Below are 21844 nucleotides of genomic sequence, written 5' to 3' on the forward strand. Positions count from 1 at the left end.
CTCACTGATTACACTAGTAACTGAATTTTGATACACCATTTGGTACACAACAGCCACCAGCTTCTATAATGCAATTAAGACCATCAACCAGCAGATTTTTATTTGCTTACAGATTTCTGTGACATCTGAATAACTGTAACTTCAGAACTCTGATTTCCATGCACTACAATTAAGCTGGAAAGCTTCATAAATCCAATTTATAATTCAGCGTCTCAGAAAATCCAAAGGTCAGCTCCTTAGATTTACAGAATTCAATCTTGTTTCTAACAAAAAAAATGGGTTGAAAAGTTGGCACAAACTAGCACATTTCAGACAACACTCATCTCACATTTTCAACTTTAATTTCCTCATTGTTGCAGCTTATAGCATTCTTCCTTTATATCAACTATACATTGTTTAACCACCAAAATCTCAATACTTCTTCATCTTGCTTCTTAAGATCTTTTACAATGCATCACTGTGAAACCTACAGGTTTCAGCATCTCTTAATAGTTTCAATCCATATCTCAATTTGGCACAAAACTGCCATATTTCTGCAAATCTACACTTCCTTCATTTCTGTCTCTGCCTCTAACTTCCAGTTTCAGAAATCCATTCCAGCAGGTATACTCTAGACTTCAAATTCAAAGAAACTCAAATTTCATTTAATACTATAATGATTGGAGTACAAATATAGCTTCCTGATTTTTCAGAGCAGCACATACAAACCAAAAGTAATCTCTAAACCGAGCCAAAAGTGGAAACTTAAATAAGAACTCCAATTACTGCACATTGTATCAAGTACCATAATCAAAGTCCATGTTTGAGATTCCCACATCAATCTCAAAAATCACAATTGAATACTTATGAAACCATCCCTGATCTTCAAAATTCTTGAGCATAAACTAATTTTCCCCCACCTTTAAAACTTTGTCCATCATAAAACAATCTAACTTATCAAGATAGTAAACCAAAACCCTAAATGAAATGGACCAAGCAAAAGTAATCAAAGGTTAAAGTGCAAGAGAAAAAATGTTTAAGAAAAGTATGAAGAAAGGGATTGGAATTTATGAGGGATCAAGAATGAAAATAATCCTTCATCTCCATGCATACAAATGCTATTGTGACTTTGAAAAGAAACTAAGTAAGTTCTAGAGTTTAATTTGCTATGAGTGCATGCCACACAAAAGAAATTAATGAAGTATAGGCTTGAGTGATCCTCTCTAGGTAATTTTTCTTGCAATCAAACTCAACTAATCAAATTGGAATCCATCACCATATTAACCAATATCATGTAAGAAAAGTATCCAATCATGTCAAATGACCTAAAATTGATGATCAAATTTAATAAGCTTCTACCATCTTAAAAATATTACTAGAAACTTCCATGGATGATTTATTCAAAATGAAAATGCTATGTACTAACAAAATGCAAAGTATGAAAGCAAATGTAGAATCAAAATGCAAAATGCAAAATATGAAACTAAAAAAATATGTAAAAAGAATTTATTAACAAAACATGAATTAAAATGCAAAAGAAAGCTAAATTAGAACCAACTCCCCTTTAATTCCGGCGGTCGAAGAAGATTTAGCAAAAGAATCTACACCGGTAGAGGTGTAATTGTGGTTCCACTAAAATTCTTTTTATTCTTCATTTTTCCTTTCAAAGCTCTTTCTGGAGGACGGAGGCGGTTCAGTTCAAGCATCCACTCCTGGAGCTTGTATTCTCCTACAACAACATTAAAAGACAAGACCCCCATACACATGTGGGATAAAAAGAAAATAGGAGAATATTAGTGTGGGTAGAAAATATGTCAAGAAATGAATCATAACTAATAAAATCAACAAATGGTACCTCTATCGAATTTTCTGAAAAATCACAAGAAAGACTCACCTTGTCATTTTGAAAGGTACTTGCAGTAGTGATTGTTACCTCCTTTTCATCGAGTAATGGTTCAAGCTTTTGTTCAAGTGATGGTTCAGGTGGATGTACAACTTCATGTAGTGATTCTTGGGTGCTTGCCTCCATAGCACAAGTCTCTACACTTACATCTTCAATTCTTGGTGATTCTTGAGGTAATGCTTCCAGTAAGCAATCCCCTACACTTAAATCATCTTCAAAAACATGTTCAGAACCTGAATCACTAACAACATCTTCAACAACAATATCAGTAGGATCAGAAATTTGTATAATTACATCATTATCACAAAAAATACTAGAAAAATTATGTGAAGTGATAGAAGTAGGGTCAGGCCTGACAGAATCGCTACTTTCCATCTCTCCACTGGAATTTCGTGTTTGCAGTTGATTGATGGATGATGCAATTTGATTCAGCTGATTCTGTATGTTCTGTATCCTTGAAACTTGTTGCTCTTGATGCTCACTCATTTGTTGCATCATCTCCCTGAGTTTCCATGTTGACTCATCCATTTGAAGATCGTTTTGTTGAAAAGGTTGTGGCATAAAAAATTTTGGAACTTCTTGGGACCCATATGAACTCTGGTAAGCTGGATATGACTCAATAAATTGTCCTTGTGCACTTTCATACCTGAAACATGAATTATCCATTCAATTAACATTAAAACCATTATGAAACGATTCATACCTATTTTGTTGATCCATGTTTGGGTAAAATTGATAATCAGGCTGAAAGTACTGATTTTCCATTCCACTTCCAAAATTCTGAAAATATGGATCCATGCTAAAGAAATCTCCTGTTCTTCACTACAACACTAAAAATCAAGATTAGAAGACTCTAGAGCATAAAGTTTCAAACACATGAAAATATGAACAGTAAAAGCACTTAATAATTCAAGAACAAGCCAACATGAAAATACAAAAAGAATTAAACAATCAAATCAATCAACATGCTAACAAAGTAAATCAATCAATGCACAATCTTAAATAAACACACTACTAGTTAGTTCCCCGGCAACGATGCCAAAATTTGGTGTCAATCATATTACATGTCACGTGGTGCATCAAATTAATTAAAATTGGAACGTTTCAATACTTAAGATAGGAGATGTAGTATGGAGTCCCAAGTCGTATTTTTCTCCAAGGATAACTAGTGAGTGTGTGCTAATTCTAGAATTGATTCCAATTGATTCCTTACATCCACAAGATCAATTAAGCTTTTCACCTTCATTCACACTTCAACCGAAATTCATCTACAGTCAAAAATAAGATCAAGGAATGTTCATTCTTATCTAAACATGATCCATTTTCTTCTCATCAAATAAACATCAACTAAGCTGGGATTCTAAAGCCTCATTGCATCAAATAAATCAATTATTATTTCTTAAATTCACAATCCCAGTAATCATGAAACTCAAAAGCTCATTACACTTCTAGCAACCGATCTAGCATCCTATTCCCAATAACAATTAACCTCACCCATCAATCTCAAACAACAAATCTTCAACTCTCACTCTCATTCAACAAAGTTTAATAAAGGATAATAATGAAAGGCTCAAGACAAACATTTATATTCAAACTCCATTCACATTCACTATGATTTCAATGCTTAGAACAAAAGTTTCATTGACGCATTAATTAAAACTAACTCTAAATTACATGAACTAAAATAGAGAAATCAAACTAAGAAATAGATTGCAACTATGTTAGTAGCTATTGCCAAAAATGCAACAAATCCAGAATGCGAATAAGGAACTTAGAAATAGAATTGCAAAACTTCAAATAACTAAACAGGGGGTTTCAAATAGGAATTCAGAACAAACTTGCAGAAAAGAAAACTCTAATGGAATGAAATTGCAAAGAAAAGAATCAGATCTAAGATCCGAGCGAGTTCATGGATAACTCAAAAGAAAAGATACGGAAAACAAAACCTAGTGACATTCCACAATCAAACCCGAAACTAAACCTCTCTTCTCTCTGTTGAAACCAAAGATCTGCCTCTAGGAACGCCCTTCCGGCAATCACCGGCTACCTCTGAATCACCAGCACATTCAGGAGAATTCGAAAGCCATAGAGAACACCCTAGTTAGCTTGGATTCACCTGAAATCACCAGCCGCCGAAGAAACAGAGCACTCTTGCTAAATCCGGAGACGCGAGGTGGAAATGAAGATGGATTGATCTCTGGAGAACGGGAGAACGCCCCTAAATCCCCCAGAGAGAATGGCAGAAGCTCAGATCGGAGAACGCCCCTAAACCTGGCTTGGATGAAGCTCGCGGACAGCAGGATCACAATCGGAGAACTGCCCTAAATCGCTGCTCTGCGCTTCGTCTGCTGGTCGTCGGATCACTAGAGGTTCGCCGGAGATGAAGAGAAGTGAAGATCAGATCTGGAAGTGGAATGGGAGCTGCGTGTCGTTGTGAAGAAGAAGCTGCTACAGTGTGAAATCGCGAACGCTTGAGTCCGTCGAAGCCACTGTAGCTTCTCGCTATTTAAATCCTCCTCAAATATGATCCAACGGTCCATATCAATTCGGAGCTTGATCAACAGCTGGATGAGTTCAGATCTGGATCAAAACTTATGGATATTCATCAATGGACGAGATCTGCTCCTCATTAGGTCGGATGGACCAGATTCTTGACAGATGGCTCAGATCTCTCTTATCTTCAATGGACGGTCCAAATTTCTCCAAAGCTTGATCGCTCCGTTTAGCCCTAGATTTGAGCCCAAGTGTGCCCTGATTTGATCGGGTCCAAAACCCTTTTGATGCCTACAAAATGATAATCAAATATTAGCATCAAATACCGTGATAATTAGCTAAATTGTAATTAAGTCTAAGATCACATGCAATTTATAAAATGTAATATAAATATGAGATTAGGCTATGAATAAACCATCGAAAGCATGCATTATGAATTAAAATAATATGACTAAATCATGGTTATCATTCACCCAGGCAGGAGTTTTGACTTTGGAAGACGCCCGGGACACTGACAGCCTTTGAGGTGAAAATTGGACTGACGGTGTAAAGCGCCTCCTTTTGCGTTGAAGGCGTAAGCATTGTTCGGGAGATGGAGAAGGAGCCCTCTCACCAGCAGTAGCCTCGATGGGGAGGAATTCAAACCCAGGGGCCTGGAGGTCCTCAGACTGTTGAGAAGAAGCCTCTGTTAAGGCGCTGGCCTGAGGAACTTCCGGCCTGCCATGATCTCTCGGCCTCGCTTCCGCAGGATGTCGTTGGGCATCACGGAAGAGTCGAGAGCGAAGGCTCGAAATATGACAACTTCTGTAGGTAAAAAAGAATACCTCAGTTAGCAGAGATGTACAAAGAGAGTCAAGTAATCTTACCAAAAGGTGCACTCAAAGGTATCTGGATGGGGCTTAGCCCAAAAGTATACAACACACTCTCCCATAGTAGAGAAGGGAGCCGCAGTTGCACTCCTTCTGTTTTTCGGAGGCGGTCAAGCAGGCAGGTTGGTGTTGATGATCTCACAGCTCAAAGGGAGAAGGAAGATGGAGGCACCATTCCACATACCAGGTCACGACTTCAAACAATTGGACGTAGAAAAAGTGAGACTTCCAGCCTTTATTGGAAGAAGGCATGCCCTCAGAAAACCTATACCCAGTCTTGGATTGTACCATGAAGATGCCCGGTTCCAAGCGCTTAAGGGAATATAAGTGGTGAAAGAGTTGAGGAGTCAAAAGGATCTCATACAGACAACACAAGATTACCATCCCACACATAGCCCGGAAGACATTGGGAGCGAATTGGGATAAAGGAATACCAAAATACTGACTCAGGGATGAGAAGAATGAAGGAATGGGAAATTGCAGACCACCAAGAAGCTGGTCTTTGAAGAAGGTCACGAAGCCGGTGGGGGGAGGATATGGATGGTCATCGGGCCTAGGAAGGCGTAGTTGATATGCTTCGGACAACCTCAAGCTAGATCGTACAAATTTAAAGTCACTTCTATCCAAATCTGAGTGAAAAAAGACATACCAGGGCACCACTGTCTCTCCGGCCATTATCTAATCAACAAACGAAGGTGTAATGAAGGAAGAAGGAGAAGTACTTACACAAAAGGGAAGGTGAACGAGCAGAAATGAGCAAAGGAAGAAAGGTCGGAGGAAGACGATGTGCTAGTGAGCCACTGTTAGAGGCCTTTAGGGTTTTTAAACTAAACCCCTTAAGGAGTATCGGGAGTCGAACCGAACAATCAAAACGGCGGAGCACACGATGACTGTCAGATCAAAGGACAAAAGCGTCCTGGGTTCGTGTGTAGAAAACGTGCGTCAGACATCATAACAATTAAAGTTCGTAGGGTACGTGTCAGCTCCCTATGAAAAGACATTTATAATGGAAGTGACAAAGAAATCATGGAGGTGATATGCAAATAGGAGCACCCTACCTCATAGAGACCATGCCTCGAGGACCGAAAATTCCATGCGGCTGCCTTGAGAAATAAAGCAGAAGACGGTGGGAAGCGTTGATCAAAATTTGGCGTCTCTACCCCTCCTCGGAATCAGAGTAAGATTCAAATTGCACTAAGGCCTTATGTAATGCGCTTCATGATCGCAGGTAGATTAGGCTAAGTCCCTGGTCGCAGCTCCTTCAATCCACAACTACTTCCCTTCTAGACCAATCCCCGGTCGAGACTCCAGACTCTTATCCCAGCGCGAGTTATAAGTGAGCATGCTCTCACGACCCAACAACCTCTTGGTCAGGATTTTAGACTTTCGCCCCAACACGAGTTATAAGTGAGCATGCTCTCACGACCCAACGACCTCTCGGTCTGGATTCCAGACTCTCGCCCCAGTGCCAGTTACAAGTGAGCATCCTCTCACGATCCAACAATCTCTTGGTCGGGATTCCAGACTCTCGCCCCAACTCGAGTTATAAGTGAGTATGCTCTCATGACCAACGACATTCCGGTTGGGATTCCAGACTCTTGTCCCAACGCGAGTTATAAGTGAGCATGCTCTCACGACCAACGACCTCCTGGTCGGGATTTCAGACTCTCGTCCCAGTGCGAGTTATAAGTGAGCATGCTCTCATGCCTCCAGACTCTCGCCCCACGCAAGTTATAAGTGAGTATACTCTCACGACCCAACCACCTTTTGGTCGGGATTCCAGACTCTCACCCCAGAGCGAGTTATAAGTGAGCATTCTCTCACGCCTCCAGACTCTCGCCCCAGTGCAAGTTATAAGTGAGTATGCTCTCACGACCAACAACCTCCCGGTCGGGATTCTAGACTATCACCCCAGCGCGAGTTATAAGTGAGCATGCTGACACGCCTCCAGACCCTCGCCCCAACGCGAGTTATAAGTGAGCATGCTCTCACGACCAACGCCCTCCTGATTGGGACTCCAGCCTCTCTCCCCAGTGCAAGTTATAAGTGAGCATGCTCTCACACCTCCAGACTCTTGTCCCAGCGTGAGTTATAAGTGAACATGCTCTCACGACCCAACGACCTCTCGGTTGGGACTCCAGACTCTCGCCCTAGTGCGAGTTATAAGTGAGCATGCTCTCATGCTTCCAGACTCTCTCCCCAACGCGAGTTATAAGTGAGCATGCTCTTACGACCCAACGACCTCTTGGTCGAGACTCCAGACTCTTGTCCCAGCGCGAGTTATAAGTGAGCATATTCGCCCCAGCGTGAGTTATAAGTGAGCATGCTCTCACATTTCCAAACTCTAGCCCCAGCGCGAGTTATAAGTGAGCATGCTCTCACGACCCAACGACCTCCCAGTTAAGACTCCAGACTCCCGCCCCACACGGGTTATCAGTAAGCAAAACCTTCACCAACTACCTCTTGGGGGATGTATAAGGTATAGTGGCGAAGCAAATTACACTAAGATTTGGGTCTAGTCAGTCGGACCTGAGCCTCCTTCGACTAGACTTGGAGGGGAGGCTTGTGATACGGTGCATAAAGGTGGGGTCCGATAAGACCAGGTAGTCAGGAGTCAAGGGGACGTGACAGTCGGAAGTCAAGAGGACGTGACAGTCAGAAGTCAAGAGGACGTGGTAGTTAGAAGTCGGGAAGAAGGAGTTAGATGGTCTGACATCATCAACCACATAACTCCCTGTCAGGTATTGATAGATCAGGATACCATGTCTGAGATAGGAGATGCGGCTTGAAATAAGGTCTGACCTTCCCCAACTGGTCTAGTTTCCTTAACTCGATCTGTATAGACAAGCCTGGTACTTTCAGTTTCAATAGGCGAACTCCCGGTCGGCTCTTTAGCAATCCAAACGGGAAGATGAGGCTCTTGCCACACCTCGCCCTTCTCATCAAGACTCGAGTCAGGTGTTATACCTAAAAGATTATCCCAAGCTACCCCTAGTCAAACCCGAGCGGGATAGAAAGAGCTAGGCGACAACAAGGTCAGGGAATTGTAACTGCCTGTCAGAGAATTATATGTTAGGGAATATTCCAATGGTCTGCTGTCATCTGGGAATTTAAACCTTCTTCCATTCCATAAAAGGGTACCACACGTCCTCCATCACCCGACATGTCCTAACATCCGACATTCTCTGACATTGGTTAGGCTCTAGAGGTACGCACGGTCATAAAAAAAGGGAGGTCCTCTCCCTTGAGCAGGTATGCGCACACATTTGCACTTATCCTCTACAGTTCTTTTTCCTTTGTACACCTTTCTTCTGGAGAAAAAGTATCTGACTTGAGCATCGGAGGGTCTGCGCCGGGGATTTTTTCCCTGGTGTCTGGTCTCTAACATTTCGTGTGCTTGTCTGAGTATGCACAGAGCTTAAGTACTGTCGGCTCAGTTACCGCCGTCTGTCAACGCTACGCGAGGGTCCGTTCTCTTGGGCACGTACGATAAGGGTGTCCTAGTCGCCTCTCTGTCAACACTAGTCACAGCTCATCCGACTTTCATCTGAGTTAGATTTCTGACAGGTTCATCGGGGATGTCGCGATTCACTGACTGATGAAGACTTCGCTTCTCTCTGCAAGAAAAAAAAACAAACTAGGGAAGAGGTCCCTGATGTTGACCCTCCGACGCTCAAGTTAAAAACAATAGTAGGAAAAGAGACTGAAAGTAATAAAAATAGAGATCAATCTTACCTTTCTTCATACCTAGCATATTTTTTTATACCTGTCTTAGTGGTCCTCTATCTTCCTCTGTTTAATGATATTAATTATTTACAGAAGACATCTTTGTCTTGACTTCTTTGCATTCAATGATAGATGAAGTGTTCTCTTTTGTTTTCTCTTCCTCTTATTAAGTATCTGTCTTTTCCTCTTTTATTATTTTATTAGTTCATTATTAATATGTACGATGCCAATGTCATATCCTGAGCCGGACGGGTGGTTCGCTCGGCCCACTCTCCTATCGACCGGGCTAATTAGACACTGGTTTATTTAGAGGGCCGATCGGATAGTTCTTTCTCCAATTGGCTACTGTAGCCACCTCTCGCTCGGGTCAACCTAGCTTAAGTCATGGTGTTGACCGCCTTGACTTTGACCTATATCGTGGCAATTGACCTGTGCCAGGTAGGCTCCTCTTTATTGCCACATCACTCACCGCATCAGTAACTATTAACAATGAGCTGTGATGGTCAAGCCTTGGTACTTGCGTCTGGAGATGGAAATCTCTTATATATTGTTACTTTTTCTTTCTATACGAATCTTGATGCATTGCTAAAATAGGGTCCATCATTATGATATTCTGACACCTTTCTTGAAATAGACCCGCAAGTCTTGCACCTTATAGGGTAGAAGCTTCTTGTGTACAACTTACTTGGGGAATATTCCCCTAATTTCGTGATGATGATTATACAAAATGTTAAAAAAGAGTGTTGAGCTGATGAGCCATTAATGTGCTGTGATGATAGGCTGGCTACATCCCCTCCATCATCTGATCAGACCTTGCTCTCGGAGGGATTGGCTCGGCCAAGGGATGTAAACCACCTTGAGTATTCACCTGAACTCAGTTCGATTTCTTTGAGAATTCAACTCAGCCTTTTTGGGGATTCAATTCGATCTTTTTGAGTATTCAGCTCGATCTCTTTGAGTACTCGGAGTCCAATCCGATCGGTTGAAAAGTTTGATCAGCTAAATCGTTAGGTTGAGCCATACGGCCATGTGTTTCTGAATCGATTAGCTAGATCGCCGAATACATCGATTTTGTTGTCAGCCTAATCCCGTCGAAATCGAGTGCGTCCGTCCATGGAAAGACTTCGGCGGAGAAGAAGCATCAGCCGCTTTAACATCACGATGTGCAAGAAACACAAAGGGAAGCATGACAAACCCAAACCGTGGGACGAGGACCCAAACATCGACCACTGGAAGATTGAGAAGTTCGACCCTTCCCGGAACGAGTCTGGCAAGTTCCTTCTCCACCCTTTTCCCTCAGTACCTGGGTATGATGCTCACCTTCTATTTCGACAACGCCTTGCTTACTCGTTCGTCATCTGTGTTATTGTTCTCCTAATAGCTGAGGCATTGCCGCTTATTCTCCAAACAAAATTTTGGTTAAATCTCTCTGCAAACTGAGACGCTTACAATTTTTTAATACAGAGAAGTACATGCAAGAAGCATGGCCTATGGTGAAAAATGCATTGAAAGAATATAGGGTCTCGTGTGAACTTAATCTGGTGAGCCATTAAACTTTATACTCGTTTTTCATGTAAATTTTATCAAAGAAATATTTGGTTCCTATATTTGGATAGTTTCTCATTCCATCTTGTTTTGTGCTATCTAGTGATTTTACCTTTTTATGAATCTTTGTCATTGCTTTTGCGTTAGGTTGAAGGATCAATGATGGTTCAACAAGTAGAAAAACTAAGGATCCCTACATTATCATGAAAGCTAGGGATTTGATTAAGATTCTTTCACGCAGTATCCCTGCACCTCAGGTATGAATTCTGCATTACGTCATGCTTCAGATTCTTTGAGAGAGCAAGCTAGTTATTCAACAAGATATTTTTTAGCTGTGGGCATTTCTATCCTTCCAGTAGCATTCCCTCTTTTGTTATAGAACTTTTCCCCTGGAATTGAATGTCTATAAATGTTTAATAGTTATTTTTTTTCAATAGAATTTTTCTTACTTGCCTAATTACTGGTCCTTCTCAGGCAATTAAAATCCTTAACGATGAGATGCAATGTGATGTTATTAAGATTGGGAACCTTATGCGTAGCAAGGTAATTTGTGTGTAACTTTGTAAATTATTATCCTTCTTTTTTTCTTTTGCAATTTGAAATGAGGTGACTTTGCTAGCTTATGTGCAACCACTTTCAGCAACTGGCTCCTCATAGCAGAATGTTTTGATTGATAATATATATATTTTATTTAATATTCTGTTGGGTTCTTGGTTGTCCTTCCTTTTGATGCCATATTGGAATTTTAACGATGCCTGGTTTGCAGTTTTGAGCTATTCTGTTCTATAGTGCTGTCAAAGGGTGAAAATCTTCATTTCTGAAACTCTTCACTCAAGTATCTAAGTACACTTTTGTGTTGCGCAAACAACCCCATGGCTTGTGTTTGTGTAACACTATAAGAAGAAAGGAGTATTAATTCTTTAACATGATTCTTTATTCACCTAGTTCTAAGGATAAATAGTTAGTTTTTTTTTCTTGTACCATATAACAATTAGTTTTTTTTCCCTTCCCTTTTATATTGGGTTTGATAAATTTGTACTTCGAGAATTAAACTTTGGCTACTAGTGATAGTATTGAAAATCATGTCAGTTTACTTTATCTAAGTGGTTGTTTGGACAGTTTTATAGCATGCTTCTCGACAATTAGTACAATTTTAAAGAGCATGAAATATTTTGGTTAATCTGATTCCTCATGTGAAGTTGTAAGTATTAGTAACTTATTTTAGGTGCATTTTCAAAGTTATTCTATGATGGTACTGCTATTCATAGTGCAAATATGGTTTGTTGCCATCTACTATCTCCCCGACTTGATAGTTAATTGCACATGTTCAGCTTCACAATATATTAGTAGTTGGTTGCCATTTACATGCTTCACTACCTAGTAGTTAATTCTACATGTTTTAGCTTCATAACTTGTTAAATCATTTTTTATTTTGCCAGGAACGTTTTGTAAAGCGGAGGGAACGCCTTTTAGGACCCAACCTATCTACTCTAAAGGTCTGCACTCCAATAACAAATTTGATTGATATGTAAACTTCATTAGTAATCCTGAAGTAGTTTATTCTTTTAACTTGTTAAATTGACTTACACTATGGTGATTTGTGTTATAGGCCATTGAAATCTTGACTGGTTGCTACATATTGGTTCAGGTGCTATTCTTCATGTGCTCCTACTAATTTAAATTCTTCATGTCCCTAACAAAAAGTTTACAAATTGACTAGGGGAACACAGTAGCAGCCATGAGTTCATTTAAGGGTCTAAAACAAGTCCGAAGAGTAGTAGAAGATTGCATCCACAACCAACTGCATCCTGTTTACCATATCAAGGTACTTAGTCTCTGTAAATTTTCATGACTGCTTTATCAAGTGATTTGCTACATTTTTCTGATTATAAAAACATAATAAGACTTGCTGCAAAAACAGACCCTTCTCATGAAACGTGAACCGGCAAAAAGTCCAGCATTAGCCAATGAGAACTGGGATAGATTTCTTCCAAAATTTAAAAAGTATGTGGATTCTACATTTCTTTTACATGTATGTTGCTACCTAATTCTCTTTAAACTGATTTATCCTTTTTGTATTCTTGATGCTATTCTGCAAGAACGTTAAACAAAGGAAAGTGAAGGTTAAGGAGAAGAAACCATATACTCCATTCCCTCCTCCCCAGCCACCAAGCAAGGTGAAGTTATAGTTGCAATTTGTGAACATTTAAGTCTCAGACTAACCCTTCATACTCACATATCTTGGGTCCCTTTGTTTCACTTTACTGGTTGATAGAAAAGAATTTACTTTTAAATTCTCCACAATTGTTTACAGGTTACCACATTTTCTTGTAGTTGCAACAGGTAGATATAATATAATAATTGTTGGAATGATCAAAAGAAATCCAATTATTGGATAGTTCTTAATTTTTATATGACAACAGTAGAAAAAGTTAATACTTTTGTAATCAAGAAGATTAATTATAATTATTTACTCATGATCTTCTGATTTTCTCATGAATCACTTTAGTGTTTCATGCCTTTTGCTTATTACTTATTTTATTGTCTTGAAAAGTTGTTTCTTTATAAATGTTTTATTGTGATTTAGTTCAGTGTCCTTTTCTAGTTTTGAGAGCCTGTTAAATTTTTTTCAGCTTGATCTTCAATTAGAAAGTGGTGAGTATTTCTTGAGTGTGAAAAAGAAATCAGCAAAAAAGTGATGAGAAAATAAGGAAAAACAGGCAGAAAAAGTAGCTGAAAACAAGTGAAAAAGAGAAGCTGCTTTTGTCCCTCCAACAGTTTGTCTCTCAACCTCTGGATGCATTATAAGGAAATCTGTTTCATACATATTTTAGTAAGCTTTGTATTTGTCTATTTGTTGACAGGAACCTTCTCAAATTTCTGATTCCAATAAATCTGAAAAGGACAAGAATGATCTAATTGCAATGACAAATTCCTTAAAGGTACTTGTTAAACTTTTGTTTCTTTTTATTTTGTAATACTTATTGTGGTGTTTTTTCCCCTCATATCTAGCAGTATGGACACGGGGGGTCATATCTAGCAGCATGGATATGTTCTGGCATTATAGCATATGTGATGTTAGATCAATCACCCTAACCCCCCTGCTTGTTTGGGTTTGCTTGACCTGCCTTGCTTATCTAAAATATGTAGCTGTTGGAGCATCAAATAGAGTAAGAATGGGTATCCTTTGGTGAATGGAATGGAGGAATAGGTTTTCTTGTAATGGAGTAAGGAACACTAAGGATGATTACGAAATAACAATTCTATGGGAATTGGTAACCAAAGGTACAAATATCTATTCCATGGAATTCATAGGGAACGGTTTGTCTATTCCTACAAACTAAATGTACCATAGTGATGAGGCAACAATGCAGGTGAAATATTAATTCCATGCAGAGGAATGCGAACCATGGATTTGGCTTGCAATTTTGATGCACTTAAGGATGTGAAGGTACATGAGTTGCCCCATCACCTCAATTACATGATGGGGTCTTCGTATGCAACCTGAAGGTTCCCCCCTGAGCATCCAACAAATTGTGGTAGCTGAAAGCTTGGAAGTGCCTACATGCTATTCTGATGTGCACGATTGAATGCAAATATCCAACTCTACTGGCCATCACAAGTAAAGAAGAGCAAAGATCCCCTTGGTGGATGACGTCATCTCAAGGGAGCGAAAACACAGCATCTACAAGGCATGTGGGTACAAGCGTTTATATTCTTGTTTTTAGTATAAATGACTTGCAAAACCAATATCCCCCAAGTATCTACAAGGTTTCTATGTGAGTCGCAGACCATTAGGCAATGAGCAATTTAATTGGGGAAGGCTTATGCTATGGAACGAACAAACTTGGGGAAGACTTATCCTTTGGAACAAACTCACAAAAGGAACAACAAATACGTATTCTAAAAAATATACGAGTGACATTATCCTTTGTCCCAACAATTAGCGAACATGTGTCAGGCTCTAAAACCTCTAATATCTCATCCTCTAGATGATTGTTTTTCAATGGTTTGTACATTGACTTATTTCAACAGGTTGTTTGTAGGTGTAACATTGTTTCGTGTTTCATTCCCTGATGATAGTTCTTCAGCTTACTTGTTTTAGCTTTAGTTGATATATCTTTTAGAAGTTTGAGATTTGGTGCAGTGTTTCTTAGTCAAGATACGTGTGCTTGTAGCATTGTCAACATAATACCCAAAAATTTTGCCATTGTTTCAACAGTGTCTTTTTGTGAGTGTTTACAATGTGCATTGGAAGAGTTGGAAATAATCTTTCTCAGGAGATGTCATTATATCGTTTTGTTGTCCCACAATGACAAAATTCACTTAGTAGTACTGGAAAGTTCATGCTCTTAATGGGAATTTTTCATTTATGTTTCCAGATAATTTTCTTTTCTTAGGTGGCGTTTGATTTTCTCTTAGGAATCGGAATGGGAATGTATATCCTAGTATTATGGAATGGGAATAGGTATGAGCTTGGGTATTATTCTTAAAAATAATATTTGTTTAGTTGAATATTTTCAATCGGAATGAACCTATATTTTCTTTTTTATACTTAGAGGAAAATAAGAGAAAAAATTATATGAGAGGGAAAGTTGAATATGAGAGAAACATATGATGAGAGAGAAAGTATGATGGGAAAAAATGAAGAGAGGGAAAATATGATTAGAGAAAATGAGGAGAGAGTGCATGATAGGAAAGATTGAGAAGAGAGAGTGATGGAAAAAATGAAGAGAGAGAAAATATGATGAGAGAAAATGGAAGTATGATGAGAGAGAAAGTATGATGAGAGAGAAAGTGTGATGGGAAAAATGAAGAGAGAGAAAGTGTGATAAGAGAAAATGAGAGATTGAGGAGAGAGAAAGTGTGATTAGAGAAAATGAGGAGAGTGTGTGTGATGAGAGAGAATGAAGAGAGAGAAAGTGTGATGAGAGAAAATGAGGAGAGAATGGTAAGAGAGATTGAGGAGAGAGAAAGTATGATGAAAAAATGAGGAGAGAGTGTGTAATGAGAGAGAAAGTGTGATGGAAGAGAATGAAAAGAGAGAAAATGAGGAGAGAGAATGTGTGATGGGAGAGAATATAGAAAGAAAATGGTAGAGAATGTATGATGAGAGAGAAAGCGTGATTATAGAATAAGGAGAGAGAAAATATGATGAGAAAGAACAAGGAAAGAGAGTGTGAAATGAAAAAAAAATTAAAATATACTAAGAGTATTTTTTGTCCAAAACTTAATTCACATTCCTATTCTATCAAAACCGAAGGGAAGGGATGAGTTTCATTCATACCCAAGTTTTTAGGTTTCATTCCAAAATCTTGATTCTATTCTCATCAACCAGATACAAAGTTTGAAAATGAATCCATTCTCTCATTCCCAAATTCCTAAATCAAACACGACAGATTTCATAAATTTGCAATTAATTTCCACTTTATCTGTTCTCTTCTATACTATATTCTTTCTCTCAAATATTTGTTCTTTTTGTTGCAGAACAAGGCAAAGGGATTAAAAATGCATAAAGCACATGATGCTGTTAAAGCTGATTCATTTATTGCTCGTGCTGAAACCTCACGTTCAAAGAAGTCCAAATCTTCCTCAGCCTGATCGGCTTCCAAATCATGTTTATAAGATACCCTATAAAAGGCCTTGCGCATGAGAGGAAAAAATATAAGGAAAAAGGAGAATATTATTATATCTTAGGAAATAGACGATCTAAAGTCAATCTTATAGCATCGTCAGAGGTGAACGTATACCTTGGCCTCTCGATTTTCGAACCCTCAGAAACTTATTCGAACTTGGTAGTCGAGTGACTTCTCTCCCGACTCTACACTCGGACTTTAGTGACACTTGGTAGAAACCAGCCTCGTTGACAACTTGAGATTATTTGCTCAGGTTATCTCAACAGATAAGTTGAATTTGATTTGGTGTAATTTTAATTCATCTAATTACCTAAAATCTCTGGCGGATTGTCCAATAATTTTAAAACAAATTCAGTTCTACTGAGATGATCATAGAACAAAGTGTTGAGGTGCAATAGACTTAATACATGAAGGCTCCTTCCACTCTGATTGAAAATATTTCAATCAATCATGGAGAAAGGCTAGAGAAGTTCACTATGTTGAACTTCAAGAGATGACAGCAGAAGATGCTCTTCTACCTAACCACACTCAATCTAGCTCGGTTCTTGACCGAGGATCCTCCCAAGCATGCTAAGGATGCTACTGATGCTTAAACCATCAGTGTGGTGGAGGCATGGACTCATTTTGAATACCTATGCCGAAACTACATCCTCAATAGTCTTGCCGACTCACTATATGTTGTGTATAGTACCAAGAGAACGACTAAAGAGCCATAGGAGTCCCTGGACAAGAAGTACAAGACGAAGGATGCAGGGGTCAAAAATTTCATCGTGGACCGATTCCAGGACTATAAGATGGTCGACTCCAAGATGGTGATCAGCCAAATCTAGGAGCTTCAGGTGATCTTATATGAGATTTACTCGGAAGGTATAATTATTAGTGAAACATTCCAGGTGGCAGTAATCATTGAGAAACTGCCTCCAGGCTGGAAGAACTTCAAGAAATACCTAAAGTACAAGTGGAAAGAGATGAATGTAGAGGAACTCATTGTTGGACCTTAAATCGAAGAAGACAACAAGAGTTTAGAGAGAAAGTTATTCTCTCAGACTACTGCGAAGTCAACGTAGTTGAGCATGGTCAAAACTCAAAACGGAAGAACCCCAAGACTTCCAAGATGAGACCTAGAGGAGAAATAAGTAAAAAATTCTCTAGAAAGTGCTTCAATTGTGACTGAGTCGGTCACAAATCTTTATAATACAGAAAATCGAAGAAGAACCAGGAGATCAACCTAAACGAGCGATCAGAAATGGACGACCTCTACACTATTGCCCCCAAATTGAACCTTGTTGGTGCAAACCTGCATCAATGGTTGATTGATACTGGATCCACCAAACATGTCTGCTACAATAAGGAATTACTCCATAACTTTGAAGAAGTTAAAGATGAGGACAAGCTGTTCATGAGAAAGTCAGCAACCTCGGACATTATGGGCCAAGGAAGAGTGGTGTTGAAGATGATCTTAGACAAGGACATTACTCTGAACAATGTTAAGTAAGCATGACTTTTGCATTATTTTTGAGTCAAACAGAGTTGTATTGCCCAATAATGAAATATTTGTAAGAAGAGGCTATATATCTGATAGGTTGTTCAAACTCAATGTAATAACCATTAGACCTAAGATAAATAAATATAAAATCTCTTCCACTTATATGCTTGAGTCTTTGTGTTTATGGCATGGTAGACTAGGACATATTAACTAAGATGTGTTACGTAGATTAATAAACATGCAAAGCATATATACATTCCACCTTGACCCCAAATAAAAGTGTGAGACTTATGCTGAAGTGAATTTGAACTGCATTAGACGAGAGTACTAGAAAGGGATAACAAGAGTACTTGGGTACTTAAGATATACTTATGAATATGAACTACATTATATGAGATATCCTGCTATGATCGAAGGATACAACGATACAAGTTGGATATTTGACATAAAAGACTATAAGTCTATGAGTGGATATGCATTTACTCTGGGAGGTGCAGTCATTTTATAAAAATCTTCTAAGCAAACCGTAATTATCATATCCACGATGGAATCTAAGTATGTAGCTTTTGACAAATGTGATGAAGAGGCTAAATGGAATGACAATTCTTAGAAGATGTTTATAGATGGTTGACACTGGTGCTGACAATTTATATATATTGCAATAGTCAATCAACAATTGGTTGGGCACAGAGCAATTTGTATAATGGTAAGTCTAGACATATACGTTGTAGACATAATATCATTAGACAACTACTTTCAACGAGAGTTATCACAATTAACTATGTGAAGTCAAAAGATAACCTAGCAGATCCACTAACTAAAAGATAACCTAGCAGATCCACTAAGCAAAATAATTTCTAAGTAAAAAAAATTATTATTTTTTTAAAATTTTAAATAAAATTTTCAAGGAAATGTTTAAAAACTTTTCAAAGCATTTTTTAATTCTAATTTGAATGCTTTTATCAGGAAGTTAATTAAACATTTTTATTTCGATATTTCGGCTTCCAGGTCGTGGCGAGGCACTAGGCCTTCTTGGTTATTGGAGCAACAACCACTTCCTTAGACAAAGTTTCCATAAAGAAAACTCAAAGTTTAATATTCTCACTGTAAGTTTTTAATTAAATAAATTAATTTAGCACAGATTTCGGAATCCAATAGAGGTTCCTTGCTACAGGGTTATTCAAAAATTTAGGGGGTACATAGTTCTTGGGCACTCTTCTAAGCTGGCCTTGATGTTTTCTAATGTACCAATTCAATTTTCCATAAATTCTAACTTTTGATTTTGGAAATCTATTTAGGCATGCATCATTATCTTTCAATTTCTTAATTTTAATTTTTAATTTTTAATTTTCTAATTTTAGATTATCATACATTTCTAGTGGGCATGCTTTTGTTAAGTTTAATTTCAATTCAGCATTTTCTTTTTCTAATTTGAATAAATCTCTAGAAAGACATTTAATAAATTGAAAGGACTGAGTCGGGGTTAGGTTACGTACCTTACTTACCTGACTCGGTGATTCTCCCCCTTCATCGTCGCTTTCTTCTTCTGATGATTCTCCCCCTTCATCTATGCTCATCTATGAACTTGAGTCATCTTCAGGAAGATGGTTGGCTGCCAGCGCTAATCCAGAGAAGACTTCGATGTCTGATTCGGAAGAAGATGAATCTGACCAGGTGACCTTCAGATTCTTGTGCTTGGAGGATTCTGGTTTCTTGTACTTTGACTTTTCCTTCTCTTTCCCCTTTTTCTTCAAGTCCGGGCAGTCATCTTTGATGTGCCCTTCTTCGTTGCAGTTGCAGCAACGAACCGTCCTTTTCCTTTGTTGATGCCTCTTTGTCTGCGATCTAAACTTATTAGATTTAAAAAAATTATTGAAGCGTTTTACCAGTAGTGCCGCTTCGGATTCGTCGACTGAGGCTTCGGAGTCAGAACAGTTTATTCTTGCCTTTAAGGCAATGTTCTGACTAGTCTTTTCTACTCCATTGGGCTCTGCAACTCGAGATTCGTGAAGTTCAAAAGTAGAAAACAGTTGTTCTAGAGTACTTACCTCGAAGTCCTTAGAGATGTAGTACGCATCTACTAAGGAGGCCCACTCTGGAGTTCTGGGGAAGGCGTTGAGCGCGTATCGGATCGAGTCCCGGTTCTTTACTTCTTCTCCAAGGTTGCTTAATTGCGTGATCAGCTCTTTAATCCTCGCTTGGAGTTGCGCTACCTTTTCGCCTTGGTTCATCCAGAGGTTCGTCAACTGGGTCCGGAGGATGTCGCGCCTTGCTAGCTTCGCTTCGGAGGTACCTTCGTGAAGCTCCAGGAATTTTTCCCAGAGATCTTTTGCGGAGTCGTAGCTTCTAATCCGATTTACCTCCTGAGGTGGCAAAACTCTGAGCAGATGGAACTCAGCCTTTCCGTTGGTGACAAAATCGGCTTGCTCCTTTTTGCTCCACGTGTTTTCTTCTTTATCTTTCGGCGCTGCATATCTATATTTCATTATTAAAAGTATATCAAATTCAATTTTAAAAAATACCTCTATTTTTCGCTTCCATGTGGCGAAATCTCCGTCGAACTTTGGAGGATGAATATTTGCTCCGGCCATCGTCTTGATCGTTGTGCTTCAGTCGGCGGTTAGTCCTTCTGAGGCGGTCTGGCTCTGATACAAATTGTAGGTGCAGCGGAGGTCGGCAAGAGGGGGGGTGAATTGCCTGCAAATAAAAATTATACACTCCTCGTGCTTTCAACTCAACTAGTGCAATAATAAATAAAATGATAAAGCAATAAAGAAATAAGAAGATAGGAATTTAACCTGGTTACAACCAAGAGGGTTGTTAATCTAGGGCAGTAAGAAGAGCGCAGTAGAAAAATCTCCTTTGCTGAAGGCGGAGAAGCTTTTTACACACTAACGCCTCAGAACTATTGCTAGGAAGTTGTTACAGAGTTGAATAAATAATCGATATTAAATTCCTAGCTCCAGGGACATTTAAAAAGCCTCTGGAAATCTGATCTCGAGGGTCCAGGGCGCCTCTAACAGAGGTCTAAGGCGCCTCCAACAGGGGTCCAAGGCGCCTCCATCGAGTGGGTGGATAAAACTTTATCCAAAAACTCAACGTTCAATTTTGCCGAGTCCGAGGCGCCTTCAACAGGGGTTGAAGGCGCCTCCAAGCCTGATGGAGGCGCCTCCAAGCTGGCTGGCAGCTTTTCCAGCTTGGTTGCTTCTTTTCTTCGTCTTCCGAAATCTCGTTCTTTTGGGTGATTCCGGCCAACCAAAATAGGGCTCACCCGAACCCAATTTCCGGCCTTCTCCTCGAGCAGGCTTCCGTCCGGCTTCTCGTCCCTCGAACGCCGTGCACGTTCTTTTCGTCCACCGGAGTACTCTTCCGCAGTTGTCTCGTCCTTCGGACGCATCGAGCCCGTTGGCTCCCTTCCCGTGCCGTTCTTCTCGCTAGCTGCGTCTTCCGCTCGACTTCCTGCGCTCCTAAACTAATGCACACTCAGACACAGGGATCAAACACAAAGCAAGACTTAACCAACTTGGTTGATCACATCAAAACACCCACGGGGACCAACATAATGCTACAACATCATGTCGTTCGGACTTAAGAATGTTGGAGCCACTTATCAGAGACTCATAAATAAAGTGTTCTGACGGCAAATCGGTTATAACATGGAGGTTTATGTAGATAATATACTGATAAAATTCCTCCGAACGGCTGACCTATGTGCAGATATTGAGGAGACCTGTCAGACATTCAGGGCTTATGGGATAAAGTTGAACCCAAGTAAGTGTCTGTTCGGCGCAAAGAGTGAGTGCTTCCTCGGTTACATCATGACCGAGCGGGGCATCGAGGCGAACCCAGTCAAAGTAAAAGCGCTGCAAGATATGTCCCCGCCCCGCAACATGATGGATGCTTAGTGATTGACCGATTGGATCACAGCGTTATCCAGATTCATCTCCAAGTCATCTGATCGGAGTTTGCCATTCTTCAAAATATTGCACCGGGCGACAAAATTTCAATGGGATGAAGAGTGCGACAAGGCATTCGAAGAGCTCAAAGAATACCTCAACTCTCTGCCTGTCCTGGCCAAGCCATGTGTTGGCGAGCCGCTCCGAATATACTTGTCGTCTACAGAGCATATGGTCGGTTCGACATTAGTTAGGCAGAGTGACGAGGAACAACTAGTGTACTTTTTAAGCCACATATTACAAGATGCTGA

The 21844-nt window shown here is 39.6% G+C and overlaps 1 pseudogene; it reads left to right on the forward strand.

Moving 5' to 3' along the window:
- The first annotated feature begins 9726 nt into the window (after positions 1 to 9726).
- Positions 9727 to 17709, forward strand: LOC121985730 (annotated as a pseudogene).
- Positions 17710 to 21844: the final 4135 nt, after the last annotated feature.

Source organism: Zingiber officinale, chromosome 5B (genome assembly GCF_018446385.1).
Source record: "Zingiber officinale cultivar Zhangliang chromosome 5B, Zo_v1.1, whole genome shotgun sequence".
NCBI classification, from domain to species: Eukaryota; Viridiplantae; Streptophyta; class Magnoliopsida; order Zingiberales; family Zingiberaceae; genus Zingiber; species Zingiber officinale.